Genomic DNA, 21965 nt, shown 5'->3' on the forward strand with positions numbered 1-21965 from the left:
ACTAGAATTATTTGCAGATAAAATGATCAAATGGAATTACTTTTAGATAATATTATCTATATAGAAATGCCAATAAATCTACTGCCAATACAAGAAAATGATTCAGGCACAAGATCATCTTACAGAAATCAATACAGCCCCTGTACATTAACAATAATCAAATAAAAGACAAAAACACAACTTAAATTAGCAACAAAAACTGTATTGTAATGATTTTGTCAATGTGTCAGTTGGCTAGACTACAGTCCCCAATTATTTAATCAAATACTAATCTAGATGTTGGTGTAAGTTTACAGATGTGCTAGAAGTCCATAATCAACTGACTTTTTTCACAAATTTTATTTTATTTTTATTTTTTTAAATTTTTATTCCTGACAGAAACCTGCCCTATAAATTTTGGACTTTCTTAGCCAGTTCCATAGTCAATAGTATAAAACAATTCCTATAGGTTGAACCCTAACTGATACAAGTGTCTCAAAATCAACCTTAACAAAGAAGACACAAGACCTTTATGGATAAAACTATAAAACTCAATAGTAAACCAAATAAGAATACCTGAGTAAATAAAGAGATTTGTCATATTCATGAATCAGATGACTTAATGTGATAAAAAATGTCAAATTTTTCCAAATTTGATTTTATGAATTCAATGTAATTTCAATTAAATAGGTGTAGAAACTTTCAGGCCTTCAACAAACATATTTAAAAATACATATGAAAAGATTTTTTGAAAAAGTCAACAAACTTATTTAAAATATATCTCTGGAAGAATAAAAGTCTACGGATTGCTAGGTCAATTATAAAATTTTGAGAAATAAGACCAAAAGTGGGTGAGGTTTGTGTGTCTTAACAAACATTAAGGTGTGTTACAAACCCATAAGTTAAAACTAAAACAGACAAACAAACAAATAGGAACTTTGATTCTTTATGGAGAAGGAAGAAAAGTCAAATGGAATATCATATGGAGCTCAGAAAAAAACTATATGAATTTGATAAATATCAAACTTTACTCCTTACATCAAGAGGAAAGAAGAGGCTATCTAGCAAATAAAAAACTGGTTCAATAAACACAGAAAACAATGGTGGATCCCTGCCGCAGAGGTGATCTCCATATGAATAAAGACCTAAATATGAAAGGTAAAATTCTAAGTTAATAGTTGAAAATATGAGATAACTTTGTGCCATTTCTGGAAGATTGCCTTATAAAACAAGACCTAACAACATAAACTATAAAGCAAAAAATAGAGAGAGAGAGAGAGAGAGAGAGAGAGAGAGAGAGTTCTAACCGCATTAAGATTCAACAAATGCCACCATAAATAAAATTTACACACAAATGATTAGTTGGGACATCCAAGATGTACAAGAAATTAACATTTAGAATAGATAAAGAATGTCTGCATGCTAACAAGAAGAAAGATATAATACCAAATTACTTGATATACAAAAAACAGGAAAATGTGACTCATTCTCAAGAGAAAGGACAATACAGTTAACCTTAAAATCACCCAGATGTTGGAATATTTGAAAATAATTTAAAAATATCTATTACAACCACACTCCCTAAAGTAAAGGTAAGTGACCTTAAAAGGAATAGAAAAATCAAAGTTGTCAATGGAGAAATAAAAAGTATTTTAGAACTGAAAAATGACAATATCTGAAATTTTAAAATTTAATTGATTGACTCAATAGAAGAATAGAGATAACAAGTGAATGAGTCAATAAACTTGAAGAAATTAATAGAAGTTATCCAGTATGAATAACAGAGAGCAAAATATTGAAATAAAAATTAATAAGCTCTCAGGAACCTGAGGATCAAAAGGCCTATCATTTGTCACTAGAGTTATCAAAGGAGAAGAGAAAGACTGGTGCAAAAAAAATATGGAATATTAGCTAAAATGTCCCCAAATTTGGTAAAGACATTATTTACCATTAAGTAAGCTTAGCAAACACCAAATAAGATGAACTCAAAGAAACTACTCAAAGACACATAATGACTAAAGAAAAGCAAAGGTAAAGAAAAACTCCTGAAAACAGCAAGACAAAAATGTCACATAGATATGGGGGGACAACTATTTGAATATCCACATATTTTTAAACTACAAACTATGAAAACCAGGTTACAGAGGAACATCTTCATTAAAGTTATGAAGGAAAAGAACTAACCTCAGAATTTTATAACTTGTGGACATAATCTTCAAGAATGAAGGCAGAAAAGACATTCTCAGTTGGAGGAAAACTAAGAGTATTTGTAACGAGGATATCAGCCCTAAAAATAAATGCTAAAATAGAGTAGTTTCTTCAGGCTGCAAAGAAATGGTACCAAAGGAAAACTTGGAACTTTAGTCATGAAGAACAACAGAACAGAAACGGATAGAAGATACTGTACACACACACACACACACACACACACACACACACACCTAATTACAGTCATGCTCTAATTAATTCCTGGCATTTCCAGAAATGATCTCTATTTCTCTGGTTTCAGAAATATGCTGTGTGTACAGAAATAATTGAGGATATTATGTTGCCCATTTGTTTTAAATACTCACTCTTTTTTATACAAGAAATACAAATTATCCAAAGATATGTCACCTAATAATCACTCATAATTAGAAACATAAGAAAATTTGGCATATATTAAAAAGGATAAAAAATATATATGGTAACATTGAGATGATTTGCAAAAATTACCCGGATAGATTCATAAAACAAGCAATTTTGGCCAGAATGACATGGTACCAAACTGTATATTTATACATTATTTTTTATTATTATTACAGTGTCAAAGCAGAAGAAATTTAATATTAATGGAAATAATAAATAAGGAAAGGAAGTACAGTTTTTTTCAATAAATTTTCACTTGGGTTTTATTAATCTACTTTATTTGTAATATATTTCATCAAATAGAGCTTGCAAAAATAAACTATTGTTGCTTCATAAGTTGCACCTTTTCGATGCACAATGAAGTTAAATATAGACACCTTTTAGCTGGAAAGAGTGTGCTGAGACTTCAAAATAAATTAAGCAGTCAAGTTTTTAAGTGGACTATATGAAGTTGCTAATACTAACCATTTGACTGAAAAGACGGGCATTTCATTAATATCAAACTAACACAAATGGAGAGAAAACATATACATCTACTGAGTGTATTTGAAATATCATTGAGGTCATTCCAGCACTCCTAAAGGCCCTTTTTTGCTAAAAAGTGAATCACAGAGAGGCTTCTGGGAACACTACAAAAGCCAGCGGAAGAATGGATGACAAATTCATTTCCCCTAGAGTTCTTCCCACCTTCACAAATTGGACTAAAAACTTCCAGTGAATGTCTCCAAGTGAAACTTGGAATTCCCCACTGCAGCCCACCTCTTAATCTTCCCTTGCAAAAGCTCAATTTTCTATTCCCAATATTTTTATTGGCACATTATCGGAGCCAACAGAGTTTTTTTTTCCTTCTCCCCATTTGGATCTATCATTTATTACCCTGGATTTAAGTGTTATTATTTAATAACTTTTAAAGTGTTATAATCTCTTCTAAAAGGTTCCCCCATAATGAAACTGACACCACAATCAGAGAGAAAAATGGTGCCAGAGAGAAAAACGATGCTTTGGGTGTACAGAGGAATGACAGCTCAGGGACAGGGTAAGAGGACATGAAGCTGCCAACCTCATAAGTGTCCACTCCAACCCCACTTCTAAATTTATCATTCATGACCAGGTCTCATTTCTTCCTCAACACAGTTGACCCAAAGGGAACTCGAATATTACATACTGTCTATGGCTGACACTAGGGAATATTTATCTTATAATGTTAGTTGCTGTCCTGGGTTGGGTTATCAGGAAACAGACCCTGAGGTCGAGATTGGGGTGCAGGAAGTTATTGGGGAGAGCCCTCTGCCACAGCACCAATATGTCCAGGTGGGAAGTGAGGGAGGCAGGACTGAGTCAAGGGAGAAGCTGGACAGAAATGCACTTGTAGGGATCCATCCATTGGTCCTTGGGGAGCTGGGGAGCCAGAATGGCCTTTTAGAGTCCTCTAGAATTGAGGCAAGGGGTCTGAGCATCACCCCAACCCCCTCATCATTGACCAGAAATTAGATGTGAGCTGCCTCTAGATATGGGCGCTACTTACTGGTAGTCAATGCAACTTTCTAGAGTTAAAAACAATTTTGGCTGTGAGCAGTCTGAATTCAACAGCAAGATGTCTCTCATAAGTGCCACAGTAATGGAAGGAACTTGGGATGGCACCCCACAAAACCACTGGCTCATCATGTTCTAGACTTTTATGTCCTCAGCTAGAGCATAAACATCCTGTAAGCAGCTTAGCAGGTGCCTCATGGCTAAATATCTATGGGACAAGAAGCAGGCCAAGGGGATGCAGCAGCCAGGACTTACAACTCCAGAAAATACTGGGGCCTGGGAATGCCAGGTGTAATTCTTATTTTGTGGTACCTCTTTTGCTCTAAACATATAAAAATAATTGATAAAATATGAAGCAGACCACCAGGAAGACATACCAGACACCAGCATGAGATAAATACCTCTAGGGTCAGAAACAGAAGAGAAGGCAAAGCTGTCCAGGCTGGCCTTGAAGCAGGCAATGGAAATCAAAGTTGGTTTTCTGGTGAGCATTTAATTATAGGCTCAGTATAAATAAGGAGACAATTGTTAGGAAGACAGATTCAAACAAGGGCTTGGGTTACAAACCAAGCTTCACAGATTTTACAAGGATTCTGGAAAAGACTCTGCTCTTGACCACTTTATGATCTATGGTTTACAAGGAGCTGTATGCTTAGGGAGGAGGGAAACCTTAGATATGACCTACTGAGCAAGTTTAAATCAGCAACATCATCAAAGGACAAATCTCTGAACCACTAGGATATGACTTAGTTCTCCACTGGGGTCCCATGTGTCCAGATGGAACAACCGCAGAAGAATTATACAGAGAGAGAAGCACAGGGGTGTGGAGAAAGAGCAAGAGAGAGGAGAGACTGAGAAAAATAAATTTCTTGTTCCAAACAAATCATAATTTAAAAAAACCACACACACATAAAGCTAGAAAAGATGATTGGTAAATGAATTCACCTAAAGTAAAAATGAAAATTATGAAACATACTAAAAATGACTTAAAGCTAAGTTGCTTAAGGTCCTCATAATGATAAATAAATGAAATCCTGAAAAGTAAACAAAAAAGATTATTTTAAAATAGAAATAATACAGATGATACTAAAAAAGCGATTATATACCTTAGAAATTAAAATATAGTCATTTAATTACTAAAATAGATCAATAGATAAGTTAAACCTTAGATTGGCTAGAAACAAAGATAAGTTTAGTGAATTGGTTGACAGTACGGAGGTCATGGAGAACTCAGCACAAACTAACAACAAAATCGGGAGTAGCAGTGGGAAGACATGGATAGTAGACTGAGAGAATTTGACAAACGCCATTAGAATTCCAGTATAGCCGCATAGAGAGTGGGAGATATATTTGATGTACTGTGTGTAAGTGGGAGACAGCTTGTTAAAGATGTCACAGTCTCTAGCATAGAACAAGAACATATTGTACCCTTGATATATCATACATACTATTGAGAAGCAGAGAAAATGCCAGACGCGTCATAAAGATGGTAAAAAAAGAAATCGGAAGTAACATTTTTATTTAAATTAATTAGAAACAGTCAGTTGCACCTGGGAGCAAATATACTTGCACATGTGTGTATATAGGTTGGCAGAAGTCAAAGGCTTCAGCAAAATTGAAAAGTCTAGGTCCTCTAGCTCCCAGGCCAGAGAGTAATCATTTTAGGCAAGAATACAATTCCGCCATTGTAGCGCAGAAGCAGTCCCGGTGACGTGTAAACAGACCAGTAATGGCCCTGTCCCAGTAAAGCCTTATTTATGGACAGTGAAGTTTGAATTTCAGGTAATTTTCATATGTCATAAAATAATTTTGATATTTTTTAACCATTTAAATGAGCTCACAGTCCATACAAAACAGTGGTGGGTACTGGCAGATTTGGCCTGTGGGCTGCAGTTTGCTGCCCCTGGCCCTAGCTGAAGAAAGCTCACTTGAAAGCAAAACATTCGTAAGTACGTATAGAGAAGCAGAAAGGATTGTGCTTTTATATTCAAGAAACTTCCTAGTAGGCATCCCACTGATCCCAAGTCAGAGGGTCATTCCCCATTTACGGAGCATAAACAAAGCTGGGTGCTGACTCCTTCACACCAGGTCATAAACACTGGCTCTACTCTTTGTACTCACCTGGCTCTGTTCCCTGAAAAAGACCTCTCAAACACGTACTTTCTCTAATCTCACCATTTCCAAAAACGAATCAGGCCAAAAATCAGAACTCGAGTAGTAAAGTTATGCCTACCTCTTAATCCTCTTAATATTATGAAGTAGTTGTTTTGTTGTGATGTTTTATTAGAGGAAAAAAATATCCAGGTAGAAACCATGTATAAATGACACCGTTATAATAGCCTGGTTACTAAATAACAGGAAAGGAATAAAGGAAAGGCTAGACAACATAGGCATGCCATTTAGACAGCTTTGCCAGGAAGCTGCAGTTCACATTCTCCAAGTCTGTTCCATGCAGATCGCTGCGGGAAGGGACACATGCGTAGTAAGGTCTGGGTGATGTGGGAAGTGCTTAACAGTCAGTTGCACCTGGGAGCAAATCCATAGCCAGAATAGGCATGGCCACTGCAAGGGAGAGAAACCTGAATATTTAAACTCCTGGACAAAGGAACATTCTCTTTTGGTTCTCTCTCTTGCTACTAGCTCCAGACTCCTATAGTATTGTGGGGGCGAGCTCCCCTGCACTGGCCCACGTGGCTCACGACCATGTGGACTCCACACAATGGACTAATGGACTGTTGTTAGCCTAAGGCTGTACAGGACTCAGTTCCACCATGGAATGGACAATCGGGACACTGGCCCTACTGATGGCTCTACCGGAACCCCAGCTACACCTTTTTCAGGACTGGATTAAGGGGCACAGGACTTTGCAACCCAAGAAATATAATTCCATGCCAATAAAAATCATTCATTCTCCCGTGGGGGGCTCCAGAAGCTCTCATTCCAGCAGTACCCAAGAACCCCACTCCCACTATTGTTGGGGAAATTGGACCCACTGATTTCTCCAGCAACATAAATAAGTGCACTTAAATTTTCCTGCTAAAGTTTAAAAAGACAAACTATGGAAAAGAAGCCAAACTGAATACTTAATTTTAAGGCCCCAAATAAAATGTCTTTCCTTGCACATTCTCATAGCCATCGTTGGGTGGGTTTAGCAGAAAACAGGACAATACAAATATCCAATGCAATATAAAGAATAGTCTTTAGTAGTTTCAATGGACTAACCAGCCCCATGCAAACAGAGGAAGGCATTTCCAAGTGCAGTGGGCACTGGGGCTTCCTCACTGAATGGCCAATGCCTTGGCATGAGGTCAAGGGCAGCCTCAAGCAAGCATAGATTCAAACCCAGGAGACAAAAGCTTGCGTGGCTCACTGCAGAGCCATCCATCCCAGTGATGAGTCTGGACCCTGCCCTTCCATTTCTTCCTTCTGCGGGCAGGACGGCACTGGGAGCCTGAATGGTGAGAGAGGTTGGAGGATGTGTATAGTATTTACCAGAGCACTGAGAAAAGTTTTCATGTAAAAGTGAAACCTCTGAATTGGGGCTTTTTGCCAATTCAGTAGACAAACTATAAGACTAAGGGAAGAGATAGTCACTATTTTGTGTTGCTTTTACTATTTTTTTAAACCATGTTATGATTTCTGCAACTTGATCCTAAACAACTGGTGGCTCCCATGGTTTCCTGCCAAGGCCTGAGAGGAGTGGGGTGTGGGTGTGGGCTTGTCCCCTGCAGAAACTCTGACTGCAGACTTTCCTGCAGGGATGTCTTGCCCACACCCCCTGTGAGTTAGTTCTTGGGGATCTGAATCTGACACATGGGAGGAGCTGTTGATGGTGTCACCCCAGCACTGGGAGTGAGGAGCCAGCTACAGCTCCCTGGTTCCCTTTGGAAGGAAATCCTGCAAATGTCAGAGGAAAACAAAAAGAGAGAAGAACTAACGTAGCTACCGGATTTGTCTATGAAATGCCCCACTTCACGGCAGGGTCTGAGATTTCACAAATTTCTCTGACTGTGTTGGCCCTACCCGATATTTACCTTCAAACAGACCACAGGGCAACTTCTCTAAATCAGGGAGTAGCCTTTTGGTAATTTAAAAAGCCTATTTTTTAGACAATTCAAAATATCAGAGGTATGGTTTGATGTGCATACATTTATTTTCAGCCTAGTTGCCTTAGGGAGTTGAGTTCGAGAAGCTACAGACAGGAGAAAATACAAAATGAACAAATAATACTCAAGAAAAATCTGCTCTCCTGATCAAGCTGTCAGAATCAGAAGGTAGAATTTTTTAAAGAAATTTTGAGGTGAATGAATCTCATTTCTGTGAACTTCAGTTATCTTACTAACTGATTGTTCAAGAAAGGAAAAGGCGCCCTTCTGAAATTCCTTTCCCTGAACTTGCCGCATTCAACAGGCGGTTTTGTCAGAGGAGAATCCTGGCCGACACATTGCTCCGAATAATTGGCGTGCGCACTTCCTAACGCTGACCAGACTGTAAGTGTCTTGAAGGTAGGAGCCAAATATCACGCCTCTCTAGACACTCCCAAGTGCCTCGCACAGCACTCTGCACATTAGAGACCCCGTTAAATGGTTACTGAAAGGACATCATAATAAATAAAAATCACATAAAGGAGAAAAGGTGGTTCTTGTGCACGCATCTCAATACATGTTGGCAGGAACATTTCGCATCAGGCCAACAAGAAGTCCTCATACTTCTTGCGATTTTACTAGGTCAGTTCGCCAAATTCTGCACCAAGGGACCTACAAGGGGTAATGAATGGGGGGAAACAATTAGGTTATTGAGCCCATTCCCTCCAAGACAGGCGTATTCCCCGTGGAGCGTTCTTCCAGCAATTAGCTTTAGATGCCTCCTGCACAGTTATCCTGCAATTCCTTCAGGACACAATGAATTTGACTCTGAAAAACTTCTACCCTACTGCACTTCGTGTTGTTACACCCCACATAACTTTGCCTTTGTCTTTTTCCCTTTCACTTCTGTTTTGAAGAAGCCTAGTGCTCTCCATTTTTGGAGTGTCAGGCAGGAACAGCTGTATAAAGGAGTTTCCCCTTCAGCTTTACATTGATGAAGTCGCAGAAGTGTGGGTGCTGGGGGTGTTACCACACCTGAGAGAGGCGCTCATCAAAGGCAGGTGTGGGTTAGGGACTATCATGGTGCTTCCACTGCTCACTACCTTCATCGAGCTTTTTTCACATCCGCTTTTCCCCCGGCAGGGGATGCCCAGCTTAGCTGGCCAGGACTGCCTTTCTGTCCTTGCTAACTCATCAGGAGAGACTCTGTGTGTGCTCTCTTGTTTATTCCCACAGGGAACATGCACCAGGTTACTATGACTAACTGCCTTGTGACCTGCTGGGCTCATTCTCTCTAACCCGAGCTTCCTCCTCAGGCTGGGGGCCAGGTGGGGCAGATGTCAGCCAGCACTGCCTTCTGTCTGTTGTTTGTGCTCACCAGCAGCGGAGTGACTCATCTGCATAGGGGGTCTCGGTCAAAGGCGTCCGTTATCCTCAACTTCTCTCCCCAGAAAGAGCCTGGCAGATTTTTAAAACCCAGTCTTTTCATTAACTTTTCATCCTGGCTACCAGGGTAATTTTTGTTTAACTGTGAAACTGTCAAGAAGACAATGCAATTTCTCTTTGTAGCTTGTACATGCCTATCTCCTTCCTTTTGCTCAGGTCTCAGATCAGATGTTCAGAACTCCCCTGGCCACCCAAGCTGACACGGACACCATGCTCCAGGCGCTCCTTATCATAGTATCCCTCTCTGCACACCTCACTATTTGCAATGATCTCATTTATTGATTTCTTTTTATTGCCTGTCTTTTTTAAATGGAAGCTTCATGAGGGCAAGTGGCCATTTTGTCCTGCGTGGTTATCACTGTATTCCCAATGCATAGGAAAGTGCTTGTCAGATAGTTAGCACACAATAAATATTAGGTAAATGAATAAAATGTAACAGTGAACCTAAAAGTCATATGGTAATGTTCAGCTGTTAGCACAGACACATGGAGAACACAATGTGAAATCCTTCATCTGCACCAGGACGATAGCACATGGCAGGGAAAGAAATAGGATAAACTTGTCTCCTCGGAGTTAAATTCACTGAAATAAAAAATTCACCTGGGATCAGCCTTGCATTCACACACCTACAGCAGCCAAGTTCACAAATCTCTCCTTCCCATCATCTTCAAGTTCATTCATCCTCTTCCTTTATCTCTTCCCCCCTTCTCTCTCTCTCTCTCTCTCTCTCTCTCTCTCTCTCTCTCTCTCTCTCTCCAAATCTTAAGATGCTTTCCTTTCAGCTGTATCTGTTACTTGAATCGAGGATATCCCTGGTATGAAGATCCCTCTCTTTCTTACGATCTTATCTTTTTTTTTTTTTCATTTTAACCAGGACGTCTATCACTTAGAAAATAAAAATAAAGTGTCCTCAGAAATAAAGTGGTAAATTGAATGCCCAGACTTAGTCATAATACACTAATTTATTAAGGGAAATTAATATATCTAGCCTGGGTTACACATTTTTAACATAAAAGCTTTAAGCCACTTGGCTAGTCAGAATAAAGTGAAATATTTAGTAAAAAAAATTTAGCATAAATATTTAGTAAAAAATTCAATGAGTTTTGGAAAATGTTTGCATCTGTGAAGCCACATGACAAGATCTAGAACTGCCTTCAGAGAAAGTATCTCCCTCCTCACTTGGCAAGTGCAATGTGTATTTGACAAAGGGGCCATAGTGTATATACAGAGAAATACATAAGCCTGGAACTCCTTCTGCCAACACTTTCCTATTAATCACTCAGTGGGCATCAAACTCACTGAATTTAGAAATGTCCTCTTAAAAAAAAAGAATATTTTTGTAAGATCAACTAGAAATGGTCAAACTGCTTCTGCCTTCTGTGCCTGCAAAATATGCATTCCCACCACAGCAGTGGCCTGGTGCTAATCACCCAAGACACTGCCTCTGCATTGGAAACAGGTCAACCACACCACAGTTCCAGATTCTGCCCAACCAAAAACCATCAAAGCAAATCCCAGCACATGCCTTTGTCTTAATTGGTTCAGTGGCTATTAACTCTGGTGACTGACTCCTTTCCTGGCCACCTGTACATTCTATGTCCAATGGTGAGTTACCCAGTTCCTCAATCACTTGCCTATGAACATCTGCTCTTTTTTTGGATTATCTGGTTTCTGTCACATATCCCAGCTTTTGACCCTTGGTAACTGATAGACCAGATCCTATAGCTCTGAACTTATGGGTCCCACATCACTTTTATGGTCCACAGTTCCATCTTTGGCATATCTCTTAAGCATTCTCTCATCCATTCTAACATTTGCTGGCTGCATACTATACAACTGCCAGTATTATAATGGTTGTTATGGTGATCAAGGTAAACAATATACAGTCCCAGTTCGGAAGTACACACATTTCCAAAGGGGTAAGGAGCCAGCTAGCTGGTTTAAGGGTAGAGAGGATGACAAGTGTTCTGAAGGCTTAAGGCTCAAAGAAGTGTGTGCTGCTCTTCACAAACTTAAAGATTACCTGGTATAAATATTTTGGAGCCCTCCTGCTATGGACGATAATAAATCTCTCAGCTAATCAATTCAATAGGGAAATGATCACAAAAACTTTCATATAATATTAATTGTTTTTATTACCTTCCTATATTATCCCTTCAACTGTGTAGAGGATTAAATTTGCTACATAACTACTTGTGTGAGTCCTTCAGAGTCTCTGAAATTTTTTTCTTTTTCTATAGAAAATCAAAACAGAAATTGTGGTGGTGTTCTTTAGGAGTAATTGTTATTTAACTGGACAATGCACATCAAGGGTTCTTACTAAACAATGTTTGGCCAACTGGGGATTCTCTGAAGCATGTGGGGATTCACAGGAATTGTTGTTCATAAAAACTACTTGGGGGGCCTTACATTGCACTGTGCTGGGTCAGAAAATGGGTTTATTTTCAAAACTTCTCAAGTAATTCCACAGCCAGCCAGGACTGAGAACTACTGTGCAGAAAGTTCCCAATCAGGAAAAGATCGGCTTGACTCAGCAAGTAGCCTGGTCAAGGGAGGTTGTGGAAGTGCTGTATGTCTTAATTTTTAAAGATTGTTACAATTCTGTTGCATTCAGACAGACTAATAATATAAGTGGGGCACGGGAAAAATAAATGTTGTTAGTTAGGGGCTGAATTGTTTCCCCTTCAAATTCTTATGTTGAAATCCTAATTTCCAGTACCTCACACTATAACTGCATTTGAAGATAGGGTTTATAGCCCGGCCAGCATGGCTCAGTGGTTGAGCATCGACCTATGAACCAGGAGGTCACAGTTCAATTCCCGGTAAGGGCACATGCCCAGGTTACAAGCTCTATCTGATCCCCAGTATGTAGCACGCAAAAGATAGCCGATCAATGACTCTCTTTCATCGTTGATGTTTCTATCTAGCTCCCTCTCCTTTCCTCTCTGAAATTAATAAAAATATTTTTTAAAAAGATAGGGTTTATCAAGAGATAATGCTTCCTGTAAGTTAAAATGAGGTTCCAGGGGTAGGGCCCTAATCCAATATGACTGGTGTCCTTATGAGATGAGAGTAGGACACAGCCACACAGAGGGACAACCATGTAAAGACACAGGAAGAAAATGGATATCTGTAAGCCAAGGAGAGGGGCCTCAGAAGAAACCGACCCTACCAACATGTTGATCTCCAACTTCCAGCCTTTAGAACTGTGAGAAATAATTTCTGTTGTTTAAGCCACATACTTTTTGGAACTTCGTTAGGCAGCTCTATGAATACATGTAGGCATTGCATGAAAAGAAAAGATTATGAAGGAACTTCTAAACTTTCACGGTTTTTGTAATCATTAGATCCCTAGCCAAAAGCATATTTCAAAGTGCGCTGTAGCTTTAATTCAATAAATATGTAGCAGATACCTACTAGATGCCAGCTTGTGCTAGTGCTATGAACAGCAGCTGAGTTTGAGTAGCACACAAACCATATGGGAAATAAAGGCCCTCAAAGAGGTCATTACTCTACACTTTGGTTTTGAAAGTTGTAAAATCGAGTCATTCAAAATGCTGCCTAAGTGCTCCCCAAGGTCCTTGCAAGATAGTGATTTCATGCTCATAAAATGCTCTGAGGAGGATAACATGCTCTACAAAACTCAGGTGTGACAGACACCTAATCACACAATTCCCTGGAAGCCCAACTCTGACTCTGCACACTTCACATAAGTCCAGAGTACCTCTGGGAACAGGAATGCACCAAGGAAACAAATCTTCACTCAAAGTGCACATGAATTAAGTCACTGATTCAAGGTGTCTTTACTCTAACCCATAATTATTCTCTATCTCTGTTTTCTCTGAACAATTCATCAAATTAGACTGGGTAGCTTTGAAAAAAATGGACAATCTATAATAATAAAAGCATAATATGCTAATTAGACCAGACGTCTTTCCAGATGTCCTTCCAGACGACCTTCCAGATGAAGCCAGGGCTGTGAGGGAAGCCCAGGTCCCGGATGCCAGAGAGAAGCCGGTGCTGGCAGCCCGGGAAGAAAGGCCTACTCTTGCACGAATTTTGTGCATTGGGCCTCTAGTAAACTATAAGTGGACATCTGTGGGTCATTAAATAATGCAAGAATCTAAGTATATTGACCATTATTTTGCCTTCATGGTAGCTGCCATGAGGTTGGGGCTCCTGTCTATCTCCTATGTATGTATATACTTAGTCCAAAGAAGACTTGATCCTAAAAGGAAGCCCAGTAAATATTTTTTATTTTTTTATTTTATTTTTTTATTTTTTATTTTTTTTAAATATATTTTATTGATTTTTTACAGAGAGGAAGGGAGAGAGATAGAGAGCTAGAAACATCGATGAGAGAGAAACATCGATCAGCTGCCCCCTGCACATCTCCCACTGGGGATGTGCCCGAAACCCAGGCACATGCCCCTGACCAGAATCGAACCCGGGACCCCTCAGTCCGCAGGCCGATGCTCTATCCACTGAGCCAAACCGGTCTCGGCCAGTAAATATTTTTTAAAAGAATAATTATATTATGAAAATCTTCCTATTGAATAGACAAATAGTTGAATATTAGGTTAGTTTTTAAATGCATTGAATTTATTTGTTCTGCAACATCTATTCATTGTGCATTTACAATAGACATTATGCTATCTAGTGTGAAAAGAAACAGAGAAGGCATAGCCACTAACTACAAGCTGCCACCTCCAGTCTTTTAGTCATAACATGCAAGAAGCCTCATAATAGTCTGAAAGGAAGCAGGACTCCAGAACTTTTAAAACACATTTTCTCTCTCTTTGACATTTTATTTTTCAAATTAATTTTTTATTTCTTCTTTCATCTACTAGACACGAATTTGTTTGCATTTTATCTTTATTTCCTATAGCTGTACTTTTTAAAAGGAGCCTTAATTCAACTATACTACCAACAATTGAACAACGTATTGAAGTTAAGTTTAAAAATATGAGAATCAAGCTAGTCTTACCTAGTAACTAAAATCCATTATACTGGAGTTTGGCTTTTTTTTCTTATATAAATCAAAGGATGAATGCATGCTAGATCCTTTCCTCTTATAGTATATTTAAACTTAGATACATTTAAATATTTCCTTCACATAGCTAATGAAGGCCTTATTACTGTATGTAATAGAACAATGTTTATATTTTAAATATGCTAGCTAATTTTACTTTCATACTCATATATAACAGAATTAGACTTTTATTTTAAACAAAACATAAGACTTTGCAATGGGCATGCATATTTCCCTTCTACCACTCAACTGCTACACCTTCATAAGAAAGATTCACAGCCCGGACAGTCCATTCATTGCCTTAGGAGGAACATACATGAAAAAGCAGTTAGCTGCTCTATGACTTACATTTCCAAGGAAAACTAAACCCACAATCCTTGATGTATCTAGGATCATCAAAAAACTTAAATATAAAAAAGTATATAATTGAAAACAGGCACATTACCAATGTATTCCATTGTTCTTATCCCTTTACAAAAGGAAAATAAAGAAGGTGTAAGGGAGAAGTTAGCAGATTGTGTTCTATTCTTAAAGGTAAAATATTTTCAAGGACATATAAACCTGAATGATTGTTTCTTATAATTTCAGAAAATCGTTTTCAGCATTCTTTTTAACTTCCTTAAGTGCTCCATTATGGCATCTAAACGTCTACCAAAGCATCTACCCACAAGGTTAATGAGCACACTTTTTGTCAAGTATGACACATCCATAAGCTAATGGTACAGGAATCATCTATATTCCTAGCACTTATGACACTTACAGCAGTCCAGTCCTTGTTTACCTCTTATCTAATCTCCATAGACACTGTGAAAATCCTATTATACTACTCGAGATTCTAACTTTTAATTAAGCTTAATTTCTACTTAATAATTAAATAGATGTAAATACTTTTGTGAGCAATTTAAATGTAAATTTCTGATTTTCATTGTACACTTAGGGGATGCCAGCTCAGGTAGTGATTTAAGTCGTGAAACCAAAAAAATCTTAGAAGAAACCGTAGGGCAGCAAAATCTCAGACATCTCTCATAGCAATATGTTTACCAATACATCTCCTAAGACAAGGGTAACTAAGGGGAAAATAAACAAATGGGACTACATCAAAATAAAAAGCTTATGCACAGCAAAAGAAACCATCAACAAAATGAAAAGGGAGCCCACTGCATGGGAGAACAGATTTGGCAATGGTACATCTGATAAGGAGCTAATTTCCCAAAATATATAAGGAACTCATATAACTTGCAGTGTTTGGCCACATGCATGCAGATTTTATGTTTATTTCACTTTTTCTTCTTACGGTTGTAATTGGCAGATGTTCATCTTTTCACGCTCAGAGCCTTTTGTAATTTCCTTCTCCCCTCATTACTGACTTTTAACGTGGCCACTCTGATGTTTAAACATGGAGGTGGGAGAGATGCGGGCATGCTGAGGGAAGGTTGGGGAGGCCACATAGTTGGTAGCAGTTAGAAACAATCTCTGATGGAAGAATCAGGCACTCCCAGCACGGAGACAATTCCCACCAGAAAGTGGCCAACACATTCACGCATCAGAATGGCTTTCCAGGTGACGAGAGATGAAATTTAACTTTGAGATTTTTCCAAAGACATAATTGAGGGAAGCTGCTGACATTATCAAGAGACACGTTTTTGCTCTCTAAGGCAAAATTTTCTAAATGGCAAATGGATGGACTGTCCTGGAAATCAGTGAGTTCCTTATCTTACTGGAAGTGTTCAAGTAGAAATTGAATGATCTGTTCATGATAATGGAGGAACCAAGCATTAAGAAGGGTGTTGCTGAGATAACCTCTCCTGTCGCCTATACTTCTGAAAATTGATGGTATTTTTAATAGTCAAAATAAGTGCAAATATCCTCACCATAATGCATTTCATTACAAGTGAACACAATCATTTAAGCATGAATGCTTTTTATGTGCATTCTCTAGGTGTGTGTAGTATATATAATCATGCAATATCTATTTCAGTCATTACAAGGAATGGAAAACGTATTATCAAAGTTTATACCTATTTAGTTTCTCAATGATTATGGTAGCTGCCTTGCAGAAAGATGCCTAAGTATAAATGAGATGGTGTCATCTACAAACAGGAATGCTCTTCACTCTGCCTGGAACACTCTCCCTTAAGAGTTTTTGCACTGATGGATTCTTTTCATTCTCAGATTCGGATTCTGAGTTCAGACAGACTACTTTTTTTAAATTGATTGATTTTAGAGAAGAAGAGGAAAGGAGAGAGAAAGATTGATTTGTTGTTCCACTTATTGATGCATTCATCGGTTGCTTCTTGTATGTGCCCCGACCAGCGATTGAACCCACAAACTTGGCATATCGGGACGATGCTCTAGTCTAACCAATGGAGATAACCAACCAGGGCTTCAGACAGACGCTTGTATCAAACCAACAGCTTAGGCATTGTATTAGCTTCTTGTGACTGTCATAGCAAGGTACTACAAACTGCGTGGCTTAAAACAACAGATATGTAGTGCCTCACAGTTCTGGAGGCTAGAAGTCCACAATCAAGTTGTCAGCTGGGCATGCTCTCTCTGAAGGTTCTAGGGTAAAATCTTCCCTTGCCTTTTTCAGCCTCTCGTGGTGGCCAGCGATACGTACTGCTCCTTGTCTGGCAGCTGCAGTACTACAGTCCGCCTCAGTCATCACTGGAGTTCTCCCACTGAGTGTGGCAGTGTGTGTCTGTGTGTCTGTGCATATTTGTGTTGCCATGTCTCTTCTCTTTCCTATAAGGGCACCAGTCATATTTAATTAGGGCCACCCTACTCCGGTATGACATGATCCTAACTAATTACACTCGCAATGATCCAATTTCCTTTTTGAAAAAAATTATGTTTTATTGCCCAGCCAGCATGGCTCAGTGGTTAAGCATCAACCTATGAACCAGGAGGTCACAGTTCGATTCTGTCAGGGCACATGCCTGGATTGCCGATCAATGATTCGCTCTCACCATTGATGTTTCTATTTCTCTCTCCTCCTATACCTCTCTGAAATAAATAAAAATATATTTAAAAATATACATTTTATTGATTTGAGATAGAGAGGGAGAGAGGGGTGAGAAACATCAATTGGCTGCCTTCTACACACCCCCTACTGGGGATTGAGCCTACAACCTGAGCATGTGCCCTGACAGGGAATGGAACTGGTGACCTGTTGGTTCATGGAATGATGCTCAACCAACCAAGCCATTGGGGTCAGGGCCTCCATTTTTAAATAAGATCACACACTGAGTACTGGGGATTGAGGACTGGAAAATATTTTTTGAGGGACATAATTCAAACCATAATAGGAATCTTAAATATATCTAAAATGAAGCTATGAGCTATCCCAAAACACATGCTAAGCTATTGATTTAATTCAGTAAATGTCACTACAATCTATCCAGTTGATCAATATAAAAACTCAGAAGAAATCCTTGACTTCCCTGCCTCCATCATAGTCCCCTTTGATTCCATCAGCAAAACCTGCTAAATTGATTTTATCTCTGAAGTGAACATTAATCCACTCCTCCCCCATTTCCACTGACATCTGCACTGAGAGTAAGCCCAAGCCCCTGCCCCCTCTGCCCTGGACCGTGGAAGGCAAGTCTTCTTAGGAATCTCCCTGTTAATCCATGCATTTTCCATAGAGATCTTTTAAAAACATAAATCTTCTCATATAATCTCCTACTCCAAGAGATAGCACTGAGAATGAAATGAAAACTCCTTACCAAGACCTACAAAGCCCCAATGCCTTCCTTTCCACTTGATCTCACATTGGCCCCCATCATCCTCTGGGCTTCTTTTCACACCATTAGAACAGGTAAGCTTTTCTGTTATCTGAGAGCTTTTGCACTTCCTGTGTGATGACCACATCCCTTGATTTTCAGCATGAATGGCTGGTTCTCTTCACTCCAGTTTCGGTTTAAATATCTCCTTCTCAGAGAGGTCTGCCAATGTCACACCACATGAAACATTTTTCTAGTTTCTTCTATGACCTTGAACAGTCCCATTTGTGGCTCCCTTGTAGCAGTATTTCATATCAGTGCACTTGCCATGCTTCATGCTGGGCAGAATTCTACAGTTCTCTGCCCCAAGACACACAAGTGAGCAAGAAATGCTGATTTTTGTCTGACACGGAGATATTGTGATTGTTCGTTATGCAGCAAAAGATTATTGATACATTTTTGACCCTACGACCCTGTTTATTTTCTTCATAGCACTAATTATGATCTGTAATGGAATTATTTACTGGACTATGTCCTTGTTTATGAGTTCTCACTAGACTAGAGAGTCATGCCAGGAAGACAGGAGGCATCTCAGCACTGAATATCCAGGCCCCAACTGGATATGCACAAACCCCCTTGTGTAACGGATACATGAATTCCCTTCAGGGCTGGTTTTATCTATTCTTCATCCAACCCAATATCGCACTCTTTTTTTTTAAAAAAAAATGCTTTTTATGAAACAAATTAGAAACTTCAATTTCCTAGTTTTCAAAGTTTGGTACTTGGGGACTGGTATAAAAAATAACCACACAAATCCTTTACTCAGCAAGAAAAAAAAAACAACACAAAAGAGATCACTTTCAAGAAGATTAGATGTGACTTTTAATTATACTTTATGCAATTCCATAGTTTGTAATACTTGACCTCAGTCCTTCTCTGTCTGATGGGATCCATTAACATCTCAGAATCACCATCAGAGCTCTAAAGCTCCATTCTTGATGATTCAACAGCTTCACCAAGTGACTTCCTGCAATAACATTTCTGCTTGACTTAAACTGAATTGGCACTTGGGGTATAATTATTTCCCATCACTAGTTCAAGGCTAAATGCAAAATTTTGACTTGCACTTTTGCAGACCAGTTGTTTCCCTGGCTATGCCTGATACTGATGAATTCCTGTATTTTTCTAGAAAAATAAATTCTCACCGCTCTTGGGGTTGTGGACAAGATTGTGGAAGACAACCAATGTCCAAACTGCCCAATAGTTGCAGAGTAGTCTTTTGAAAATATCAAAATCACAGGTTTCTAGCAGTTTGCTAACCACTAAATAGAAGTTAGCAAGAAGGGACAGGCAAAATGATCCTTTATACCTCATAAAGCAAGCCCTTTCTTTTCAAACAGTTACCGGGTCTCACCGATACAATCCTTCCTAGAGGCCTGAGGCTTCGCAGGCAGCTTTAAGAACACTTAAAATTGATAGTTACTGCCCTGCTACTCTATTCTTCTATCTTACACTTCAAGTTACTTCCTGTTATCTTCCAAACTGAAAAAAAAAGAAACAAATATAAACCCTAAAGAAAATCAAAGAAACTCCAGAAGTGAAAAGGTAAGAAAATATATGGGGATTAAAAACTATTTCATTACTCCAAGTGGACATTCTTGCTTAGCAGAGAAGCACGACATGTGTGGCTCTACCATAGGAAATAGATTTTCTGGGCAAGGCAGAGAAACCCTAACTCCACTGAGGGGGCTGTAATGATCTTCTGTTCCTAATGAAAGAAACTCCAATCATCTCCACCTGTCTCCAAACCACACCATCTCATCCTGTTCAAATGTCACAACCCCACTCAAAGGTGCTGGTCACAGGTATGAAGGGGATGGCTAACTCCACCCCCAAAGAACTCAAATGGGCTTTTCATGGATCCAAATGAAGGTGTGATGTTCTCACTTTCTAGTCTCCTCAACTCTGGAGAAAACAATTTCTTTTCCCTTCAACAAAAGCAGGGTGCAACTTGCAGTCCACGCAGTCTGGATGCTCTGCAAGAATTGCTCATTTTCTCCTCCTCCCTTTATTCCGGGGCTCAATGTGCTTGCTTTGCTGGTGGAGGCGTTAGGAGTGTAAGCTGAGCTTCTGAACATATCCCAGTGTTCCCCCCTCAGATTACTTTTCTTCTCTGCCATGCCTTCTCTCAACAACCAGACAGTCACTGTCATAAAAACCCCCACCTAGGGTTTCTTCCCACAGATCTCATGACCCAGCACACAGATCATGCTGAAATTGTGCTGATGGAATCAATAAGAAATGCAAGTCTTTTTCATTCATGCCTTCAGTAGTTCCTTCTATTCAACATGTACATTTGAACACCTAGGATGTGTGAGGCATGATTCTAGACACCAGGGATCACAGACATAAGTCTGTGAATGCCTGGCCCTGACACAGCCCCTTTCTTCTCAATCTTAATGGGATTGTCCATCTTTTCTTGATGACATCCTTTTGCCCTTTCACCCTTTTCTTGTTGTTCCACAACCACTCCAGCAGGGCCTCCAAATGTGAAGTGGGTTTGCAGGAGGGCAGCTCAAAACAAACCCCATGCAGTCACCCTGTGCTGCCATCTCCTGCAACTGCCAGGTTGGAACCACCCAACTCCTCCTCTCTTTAAGAAATAGGCTGGGTGCATAAAAGAGTGGGCTGGGGAAAGGAAAGGGTGTTTCGGTGGAATAGATGCCACCTAAGCTTCCAGTTCAGCATTTCACAGGTCTCTAGAGGCGTGGCACTGCTCCCATGCACAGCCACACACAGCACTCTCACTGTACAGGCCCGGCCTTTGGAGATGGTATGACAGTAGCAGCATCTTCAAGGAAATTGTTCAGTTCTTGTTCTAAAAAAATTAACTTTAGAATAAAACATACTGGGATCTAAGTCAATAAAGATCAAGGCAGCACATTATTCATATTTCTACTGTCTTAGCTCAGGCTGCAATAACAAAGTACCACAGACTGGGTGGCGTAAACAACAGAAATTTATTTCATCACAAAAATAAATGTGGAGGCTGGAAGTTCAGGATCAAGGTGTTGGCAGGTCTGGGTTCTCTTGAGGCCTTTGTCATTGGCTTGCACACTGGCACCTTCTCACTCTGTCCTCACATGGTCTTTCCTGTGTGTGAACACATCCCTGGTGTCTCTTCCTCGTATTTAAAGACACCAGTCCTGTTGGATCTTATGACCCATCCTTATGACCTCAGGTAACCCTAATTACCTCCTTAAAGGCCCTGTCCCCAAATATAGTCACAGTGGAGATAGGGCTTCAATATATGAATGTTAGGGGACATAATTCAGTTCATGACAACTATATAATACACCTTGCATGTGAATAGAATTCTGAACCTTTATAATGCAAAGTTCTGTTTAATTACATAAATGTAAAAATATTACTTGGCAGTAAAAGAAAAGGAAAAAAAGAAAAAGGGAGCCCAGCTGGTGTGGCTCAGTAGTTGAGCATCCAGGTCACAGTTCATTCCCGTTCAGGGCACATGCCCTG

At 39.3% G+C, this 21965-nt stretch overlaps 1 protein-coding gene across 3 annotated transcripts in view; it reads right to left on the reverse strand.

The window, feature by feature from the left end:
* PIEZO2 (piezo type mechanosensitive ion channel component 2) overlaps positions 1-21965 on the reverse strand; it is a 328473-nt gene that overhangs the window by 209025 nt on the left and 97483 nt on the right. The gene's annotated exons all lie outside the window — the stretch shown is intronic.

The sequence above is a fragment of the Myotis yumanensis genome, unplaced genomic scaffold (genome assembly GCF_028538775.1).
Source record: "Myotis yumanensis isolate MYYU_CA2020_CCGP unplaced genomic scaffold, mMyoYum1.0.hap1 SCAF_7, whole genome shotgun sequence".
Lineage (NCBI taxonomy): Eukaryota > Metazoa > Chordata > Mammalia > Chiroptera > Vespertilionidae > Myotis > Myotis yumanensis.